This window comes from Lolium rigidum, chromosome 4 (genome assembly GCF_022539505.1).
Source record: "Lolium rigidum isolate FL_2022 chromosome 4, APGP_CSIRO_Lrig_0.1, whole genome shotgun sequence".
NCBI classification, from domain to species: domain Eukaryota; kingdom Viridiplantae; phylum Streptophyta; class Magnoliopsida; order Poales; family Poaceae; genus Lolium; species Lolium rigidum.
In genome coordinates this window covers 214,334,019-214,344,298 of record NC_061511.1, presented here as the reverse complement: position 1 = coordinate 214,344,298, position 10,280 = coordinate 214,334,019, and positions in this window count along the sequence as shown.

The window sequence follows — 10,280 nt, the reverse complement described above, 5'->3', positions numbered from 1 at the left end:
TTTGATGATTGCCACATCTCTGAAGTTATAAAGTTCTTACAAAAACTTGCTAAGAGTCCTAATGCTAGCGCTGTAAACTTGGCCTTCACAAAACATATTACAAATGCTCTCATAAAAGCTAGAGAAGAGAAACTAAAACTTGAAACTTCTATTCCTAGAAAGCTAGAGGATGGTTGGGAGCCCATCATTAAAATGAGAGTCAAAGATTTTGATTGTAATGCTTTATGTGACCTTGGTGCAAGTATTTCTGTTATGCCTAAGAAAGTCTATGATATGCTTGACTTGCCACCATTGAAAAACTGTTATCTGGATGTTAATCTCGCTGATAATGCTAAAAAGAAACCTTTGGGGAGAGTTGATAATGTTCATATTATGGTTAAAAATAACCTTGTCCCCGTTGATTTTGTTGTCTTGGATATTGAATGCAATGCATCTTGCCCCATTATATTGGGAAGACCTTTTCTTCGAACCGTTGGTGCTACTATTGATATGAAGGAAGGTAATATTAAATATCAATTTCCTCTCAAGAAAGGTATGGAACACTTCCCTAGAAAGAGAATGAAGTTACCTTATGATTCTATTATTATAACAAATTATGCTGTTGATGCTTCATCTCTTGATGTTACTTGAGTTACACTTTCTGCGCCTAGCTGAAAGGCGTTAAAGAAAAGCGCTTATGGGAGACAACCCATGTTTTTACTACAGTATTTTTGTTTTATATTTGAGTCTTGGAAGTTGTTTACTACTGTAGCAACCTCTCCTTATCTTAGTTTTATGTTTTGTTGTGCCAAGTAAAGTCTTTGATAGTAAAGTAAATACTAGATTTGGATTACTGCGCAGTTCCAGATTTCTTTGTCTGTCACGAATCTGGGTCTACCTCCTCGTAGGTAGATCAGAAAATTAAACAAATTTACGTGCATGATCCTCAGATATGTACGCAACTTTCATTCAATTTGAGCATTTTCATTTGAGCAAGTCTGGTGGCCTAATAAAATCCATCTTTACGGACTGTTCTGTTTTGACAGATTCTGCCTTTTATTTCGCATTGCCTCTTTTGCTATGTTGGATGAATTTCTTTGATCCATTAATGTCCAGTAGATTTATGCAATGTCCAGAAGTGTGAAGAATGATTGTGTCACCTCTGAACATGTTAATTTTTATTGTGCACTAACCCTCTAATGAGTTGTTTCGAGTTTGGTGTGGAGGAAGTTTTCAAGGATCAAGAGAGGAGTATGATGCAATATGATCAAGGAGAGTGAAAGCTCTAAGCTTGGGGATGCCCCGGTGGTTCACCCCTGCATATTCTAAGAAGACTCAAGCGTCTAAGCTTGGGGATGCCCAAGGCATCCCCTTCTTCATCGATAATATTATCAGGTTCCTCCCCTGAAACTATATTTTTATTCAGTCACATCTTATGTACTTTGCTTGGAGCGTCGGTTTGTTTTTGTTTTTGTTTTTGTTTGAATAAAATGGATCCTAGCATTCACCGTGTGGGAGAGAGACACGCTCCGCTGTTGCATATGGACAAATATGTCCTTAGGCTTTACTCATAGTATTCATGGCGAAGTTTCTTCTTCGTTAAATTGTTATATGGTTGAAATTGGAAAATGCTACATGTAGTAACTCTAAAATGTCTTGGATAATTTGATACTTGGCAATTGTTGTGCTCATGTTTAAGCTCTTGCATCATATACTTTGCACCCATTAATGAAGAAACACTTAGAGCTTGCTAATTTGGTTTGCATATTTGGTTTCTCTAGAGTCTAGATAATATCTAGTATTGAGTTTTGAACAACAAGGAAGACGGTGTAGAGTCTTATAATGTTTACAATATGTCTTTTATGTGAGTTTTGTTGCACCGTTCATCCTTGTGTTTGTTTCAAATAACCTTGCTAGCCTAAACCTTGTATCGAGAGGGAATACTTCTCATGCATCCAAAATACTTGAGCCAACCACTATGCCATTTGTGTCCACCATACCTACCTACTACATGGTATTTATCCGCCATTCCAAAGTAAATTGCTTGAGTGCTACCTTTAAAATTCCATCATTCACCTTTGCAATATATAGCTCATGGGACAAATAGCTTAAAAACTATTGTGGTATTGAATATGTACTTATGCACTTTATCTCTTATTAAGTTGCTTGTTGTGCGATAACCATGTTTCTGGGGACGCCATCAATTACCCTTTGTTGAATATCATGTGAGTTACTATGCATGTCCGTCTTGTCCGAAGTAAGAGAGATCTACCACCTTAATGGTTGGAGCATGCATATTGTTAGAAAAGAACATTGGGCCGCTAACTAAAGCCATGATTCATGGTGGAAGTTTCAGTTTTGGACATATATCCTCAATCTCATATGAGAATAATAATCGTTGCCACATGCTTATGCATTAAAGAGGAGTCCATTATCTGTTGTCCATGTTGTCCCGGTATGGATGTCTAAGTTGAGAATAATCAAAAGCGAGAAATCCAAAATGCGAGCTTTCTCCTTAGACCTTTGTACAGGTGTCATGGAGGTACCCCATTGTGACACTTGGTTAAAACATGTGCATTGCAAAGATCCGGTAGTCCAAGCTAATTAGGACAAGGTGCGGGAACTATTAGTATACTATGCATGAGGCTTGCAACTTGTAAGATATAATTTACATAACTCATATGCTTTATTACTACCGTTGACAAAATTGTTTCATGTTTTCAAAATAAAAGCTCTAGCACAAATATAGCAATCGATGCTTTCCTCTTTGAAGGACCATTCTTTTTACTTTTATGTTGAGTCATTTCACCTATCTCTCTCCACCTCAAGAAGCAAACACTTGTGTGAACTGTGCATTGATTCCTACATACTTGCATATTGCACTTGTTATATTACTTTATGTTGACAATTATCCATGAGATATACATGTTACAAGTTGAAAGCAACCGCTGAAACTTAATCTTCCTTTGTGTTGCTTCAATACCTTTACTTTGATTTATTGCTTTATGAGTTAACTCTTATGCAAGACTTATTGATGCTTGTCTTGAAGTACTATTCATGAAAAGTCTTTGCTTTATGATTCACTTGTTTACTCATGTCATTACCATTGTTTTGATCGCTTGCATTCATTACATATGTTTACAAATAGTATGATCAAGGTTATGATGGCATGTCACTTCGAAATTATCTTTGTTATCGTTTTACCTGCTCGGGACGAGCAGGAACTAAGCTTGGGGATGCTGATACGCCTCCGACGTATCGATAATTTCTTATGTTCCATGTCATATTATTGATGATACCTACATGTTTTATGCACACTTTATGTCATATTCGTGCATTTTTCGGAACTAACCTATTAACAAGATGCCGAAGTGCCGATTCTGTTGTTTTTCGCTGTTTTTGGTTTCAGAAATCCTAGTAACGAAATATTCTCGGAATTGGACGAAATCAAGACCCAGGGTCCTATTTTTCCATGAACCTTCCAGAAGACCGAAAGGGATACGAAGTGGGGCAACGAGGCGCCGCCACCATAGGGCCGCGCGGCCAGAGGGGGGCCCGCGCCGCCCTATGGTGTGGGCCCCTCGTCAGCCCTCCGACTCTGCCCTTCCGCCTACTTAAAGCCTCCGTCGCGAAACCCCCGAGGCGAAAAACCACGATACGGAAAACCTTCCAGAGACGCCGCCGCCGCCAATCCCATCTCGGGGATTCGGAGATCTCCTCCGGCACCTGCCGGAGAGGGATTCATCTCCCGGAGGACTCTACACCGCCATGGTCGCCTCCGGAGTGATGAGTGAGTAGTTCACCCCTGGACTATGGGGCCATAGCAGTAGCTAGATGGTTGTCTTCTCCTCATTGTGCTTCATTGTTGGATCTTGTGAGCTGCCTAACATGATCAAGATCATCTATCCGTAATACTCTATGTTGTGTTTGTCGGGATCCGATGGATAGAGAATACCATGTTATGTTAATTATCAAGTTACTACATATGTGTTGTTTATGATCTTGCATGCTCTCCGTTATTAGTAGAGGCTGCGGCCAAGTTTTTGCTCTTAACTCCAAGAGGGAGTATTTATGCTCGATAGTGGGTTCATGCTGCATTGACACACAGGACGGTGACGAGAAAGTTCTAAGGTTGTGTTGTCTTGTTGCCACTAGGGATAAAACATTGATGCTATGTCTAAGGATGTAGTTGTTGATTACATTACGCACCATACTTAATGCAATTGTACTGTTGCTTTGCAACTTAATACTTGGAAGGGGTTCGGATGATAACCTGAAGGTGGACTTTTTAGGAATAGATGCGAGTTGGATGGCGGTCTATGTACTTTGTCGTAATGCCCAATTAAATCTCACTATACTTATCATGACATGTATGTGCATTGTTATGCTCTCTCTGTTGTCAATTGCCCGATCGTAATTCGTTCACCCAACATGCTTTTATCTTATGGGAGAGACACCTCTAGTGAACTGTGGACCCCGGTCCATTCTTTTTATCTTGAAATACAAATCTGCTCGCAATACTTGTTTTACTTGTTTTCTCTGCAAACAATCATCTTCCACACAATACGGTTAATCCTTTGTTACAGCAAGCCGGTGAGATTGACAACCTCACTCTGTTTCGTTGGGGCAAAGTACTTTGGTTGTGTTGTGCGGGTTCCACGTTGGCGCGGAATCCCTGGTGTTGCGCCGCACTACATCCCGCCGCCATCAACCTTCAACGTGCTTCTTGGCTCCTCCTGGTTCGATAAACCTTGGTTTCTTTCGAGGGAAAACTTGCTGTCTGTGCGCATCATACCTTCCTCTTGGGGTTCCCAACGAACGTGTGAGTTACACGCCATCACACATCCTTGCTATAAAGCTGTTAGCTACTGATAAACCTCCGCGAGCTAGTCTATTTTCAGGTGCAGCTGAATTGACAACTCAACTGTCAAGGCTTATATTTATTCTTTGGCTCCCCTTGTGTCGAATCAATAAATTGGGTAATACTTCCCTCGAAGACTGTTGCGATCCCCTATACTTGTGGGTCATCAAGACTATTTTCTGGCGCCGTTGTCGGGGAGCATAGCTTTATTTGTAAGTCAACTTGGAAGTGATCCTGTTCACCGCTATTCATTATGGGGAAGACTCGAGATGAAAGAGTCCCTATATTTCCAGTCCACTACAAGAAGAGGTACAACTTTAAATACCTCTCGTTGCTCTTGATTCGCCGTCTGTGATGAGTAAGCTTCTTACTCCACCTTATGTTGATCATGCTACTACTTCTGCTGAATCTGAAAATTCTCCTGATGATTTGGATGGTGCCTCTACTGTGTTTGATGAAAGTGGTTTGTTAGGTCCTTTCCTAGACACCACAATTGCTAGGGCTAAGCAAATCGAAAATGAAAGAAGTACTTTTTCGCCCTCCGGTTCACCTGAGCCCGGAGAGCATCCTAGTGCCGATTTTGATGAAGCTTATATTGAGCTTGATGATGATTTAATTGATGAATGTCACGCCGCTATTAATTCAAGCACTGCTAAAAGCCTACTTGCAAGGCGCGCTATTAAATATACGCCGCCTATTGATCCTACTTTTGCCAATCTCCCGTAGACATTAGGGATAAGGATTATGATTTCTCTCTAGATTTATCGTATATATCAATTGTTGAGAAGGAGCCTTTTTGTGGTACTGAAAATGGAAGTGCTATGAAGCATATGAATGAGCTCAGTGCTTTGAGTAATGTTTTTGCTGATGATAATAAAATGTGCACCTACTTTATTACTAAGATTTTCCCTTTTACTTTGAAAGGTGCCGCGAAAGCTTGGTATGATAGTTTATTGCCTGGGTCTATTAAATGTCCTAAGGATTTAGTTGCAGCTTTCTTTCAGAAATATTTCCCTGTTAGTGCTCAACATCTTTGCTTTGCAAAATATTACTGACTTTGTGCAGCAGAAAGAAGAAATATTTGGTTTGGTCTTTCATTGTTGTTTAAATTTTTCCTGCGCTGAATCTTTTGTTTTAAAATCTGAAATTTGGTCAAAAATGAAGTTTCTCGAAAAATTCCAGAAAGTTTACCAAAACTTTTTATTCATGGAATGAGGAGGATTGGGACCTGAGGCTGCTCAGGGGGGCCCCCAGGCCGGCCATGCATGGGCCAGGCGCGGGCACCCCTGGCCGCGCCTGCTATGTGTATGGGGCCCTCCTGGCTCCACTCACACATCCCTTCCACTCATTCCACTCTCTCTCCCGAAAAAACTCGTACCAGTTCGTTCTCACTCGCGTTTTCGCCCGAGAGCTTAGGATTTCTCGATCTCCTTGCTCAGCCCAAATTTCTGTCTGAAATTTGGCACATTTGATCTCTGGTATGTGACTCCTCCGCTCATCCAAGTAGAATTTTGTTTGGTGGAGTATATCTTGAGTATTTTGCCATCTTAGGTGACAGGTTATGTGAGCTTGCATGCTTGATTTATGCTCTTAGAAGTAGTTTTGATGCATGTTTAGCCTTCCTACTTTTTGTTATAGTGATTCTACCTTGTTTATTTGTCTTAAATAATTTTTGTGAGATTTGTTGAAAATTTCAGAAATGGATGGTAATGCTTACCAACTCCTTCAGCATGAATTAGAAGTGGGATAAGTCATGAGAGTTCATCGAGAAGAAAGTGTATTCCCTTCTTTATATCCATGTCCCGAGTTCATGAGCATTGCAGGAATTTCTCCAGATTTCCGATTGTTGCTTGAAAGGGCAGGGTTATAAAACTTTGCTTGTGATGGACCTTTTCAGTTCTTGAAGCTAACCATGTCCGTGGTGCAGGATTTTGAGTGTAATTTCAACTCTTCTAACCCCATGGTGCATTATAAAATATATAACAAATCTGTTAGCTTGCCTCTTAGTGTTTTCTGTGCAGCTATTAAGGTGCCTTGTTGGGGATCTTATGAGGAGCTCAAGGAGAAACCCCAACACTTGGCAGACTTATACAAGGAAATTTGCCAGGGGAGGAGCTTCAAGGACGAGAATGGTAAAATAAAAAACATCCAACTCCCATCCATTAGGTATTTTGCCTATTTTTGTTACAAAGTGCATCTTGGCAAGGAAGAACGCAAGTAAGTTATCCGCACATGATTTAACATTTATAGCTGTTGCGGTGAAGCAAGATCGAACTTACAACTTGGGTGCCATGATAGCCCAACGCTTGGCTCTTAACCGCGAGAAAGGAAGTATTTGTGGAGGTCTTATTGCCTCCCGCTTACTTGCTTTCCACGGTGTGGCACCGCATGCGCTTGATTTGGCATTCAGTTCGAGAAGACTCGATCTTAATTCAATGATTCAACAACAGTTTATTTCTCCCGATTCTGAGGATGACCATTTACTCTATGAAATATCTTTCTGGAAGAAAGCTAGGAGAGTAATTCAAACTAACCGCATAGTTAGATTGCCTGCACCGCTTCTTGATTTTTCTGGCAGGAGAAGTGATGGCGTGTAAGACACACGTCCGTTGGGAACCCCAAGAGGAAGGTGTGATGCGCACAGCAGCAAGTTTTCCCTCTGTAAGAAACCAAGGTTATCGAACCAGTAGGAGTCAAGGAACACGTGAAGGTTGTTGGTGGTGGAGTGTAGTGCGGCGCAACACCAGGGATTACAGCGCCAACGTGGAACCTGCACAACACAATCAAAGTACTTTGCCCCAATGTAACAGTGAGGTTGTCAATCTCACCGGCTTGCTGAAAACAAAGGATTAGATGTATAGTGTGGAAGATGATGTTTGTTTGCGAATAACAGTAAAGAACAAGTATTGCAGTAGATTCTATTTCAGATGTAAAGAATGGACCGGGGTCCACAGTTTACTACAGGTGTCTCTCCCATAAGATAAATAGCATGTTGGGTGAACAAATTACAGTTGGGCAATTGACAAATAAAGAAGGCATAACAATGCACATACATATATCACGATGAGTACTATGAGATTTAATCGGGGCATTACGACAAAGTACATAGACCGCTATCCGAGCATGCATCTATGCCTAAAAAGTCCACCTTCAGGTTATCATCCGAACCTCTTCCAGGTATTAAGTTGCAAACAACGAGACAATTGCATTAAGTATGGTGCGTAATGTAATCAACACAAATATCCTTAGACAAAGCATTGATGTTTTATCCCTAGTGGCAACAGCACATCCACAACCTTAGAACTTTATCGTCACTTGTCCTAGATTCAATGGAGGCATGAACCCACTATCGAGCATAAATACTCCCTCTTGGAGTCACAAGTATCGACTTGACCGAGCCTCTACTAGCAACGGAGAGCATGCAAGAACATAAACAACATATATGATAGATTGATAATCAACTTGACATAGTATTCAATATTCATCGGATCCCAACAAACACAACATGTAGCATTACAAATAGATGATCTTGATCATGATAGGCAGCTCACAAGATCTAACACGATATCACAATGAGGAGAAGACAACCATCTAGCTACTGCTATGGACCCATAGTCCAGGGTGAACTACTCACACATCGATCCGGAGGCGATCATGGTGATGAAGAGACCTCCGGGAGATGATTCCCCTCTCCGGCAGGGTGCCGGAGGCGATCTCTGAATCCCCGAGATGGGATTGGCGGCGGCGGCATCTGCGGAAGGTTTTCCGTATCGTGGCTCTCGGTACTGGGGGTTTCGCGTCGAAGGCTTTAAGTAGGCGGAAGGGCGGAGTCGGAGGAGGCATGGGGCCCCACACCACAGGGCGGCGCGGGGCCCACCCTGGCCGCGCCGCCTTATGGTGTCGGTGCCCCGTGGCCCCACTTCGTATCTCCCTCGGTCTTCGGAAGTGTCGTGGAAAAATAAGACCACGGGCGTTGATTTCGTCCAATTCCGAGAATATTTCCTTTGTAGGATTTCTGAAACCAAAAACAGCAGAAAACAACAACTGGCTCTTCGGCATCTCGTCAATAGGTTAGTGCCGGAAAAAGCATAATAATGACATAAAGTGTGTATAAAACATGTGAGTATCATCATAAAAATAGCATGGAACATAAGAAATTATAGATACGTTTGAGACGTATCAAGCATCCCCAAGCTTAGTTCCTACTCGCCCTCGAGTAGGTAAACGATAACAAGGATAATTTCTGAAGTGACATGCTATCATCATCTTGATCAATACTATTGTAAAGCATATGAGATGAATGCAGCGACCCGAAGCAATGGTGAAGACAATGAGTAAACAATTGAACCATATAGCAAAGACTTTTCATGAATAGTACTTTCAAGACAAGCATCAATAAGACTTGCATAAGAGTTACTCATAAAGCAATAGATTCTTAGTAGAAAGCTTTGAAGCAACACAAAGGAAGATATAAGTTTCAGCGGTTGCTTTCAACTTCAACATGTTTATCTCATGGATAATTGTCAACATAAAGCAATATAACAAGTGCAATAGGTAAACATGTAAGAATCAATGCACACAGTTCATACAAGTGTTTGCTTCTGAGATAGAAAGAATAGGTGAACTGACTCAACAATAAAGTAAAAGAATGGCCCTTCGCAGAGGGAAGCATGGATTACTGTTTTTGTGCTAGAGCTTTTCATTTTGAAATCATAGAAACAATTTTGTCAACGGTAGTAATAAATCATATGTGTTATGCATAATACATCTTATAAGTTGCAAGCCTCATGAATAGATTACTAATAGTGCTCGCACCTTGTCCTAATTAGCTTGGATTAACACGGATTATCATTGCATAACATATGTTTCAGCCAAGTGTCACAAAGGGGTACCTCTATGCCGCCTGTACAAAGGTCTAAGGAGAAAGATCGCATTTGATTTCTCGTTTTTGATTATTCTCAACTTAGACATCCATACCGGGACAACATAGACAACAGATAATGGACTCCTCTTTAATGCTTAAGCATTCAACAACAAATAATATTCTCATAAGAGATTGAGGATTAATTGTCCAAACTGAAACTTCCACCATGAATCATGGCTTTAGTTAGCGGCCCAATGTTCTTCTCTAACAATATGCATACTCAAACCATTTGATCATGAAAATCGCCCTTACTTCAGATAAGACGAACATGCATAGCAACTCACATGATATTCAACAAAGGTGTAAAAGTTGATGGCGTCCCCAGAAGCATGGTTACCGCTCAACAAGCAACTTATTAAGAAATAAGATACATAGCTACATATTCTTCACCACAATAGTTTTTAAGGCTATTTTTCCCATGAGCTATATATTGCAAAGACAAAGAATAGAATTTTAAAGGTAGCACTCAAGTAATGTACTTTGGAATGGCAGAGAAATACCATGTAGTAGGTAGGT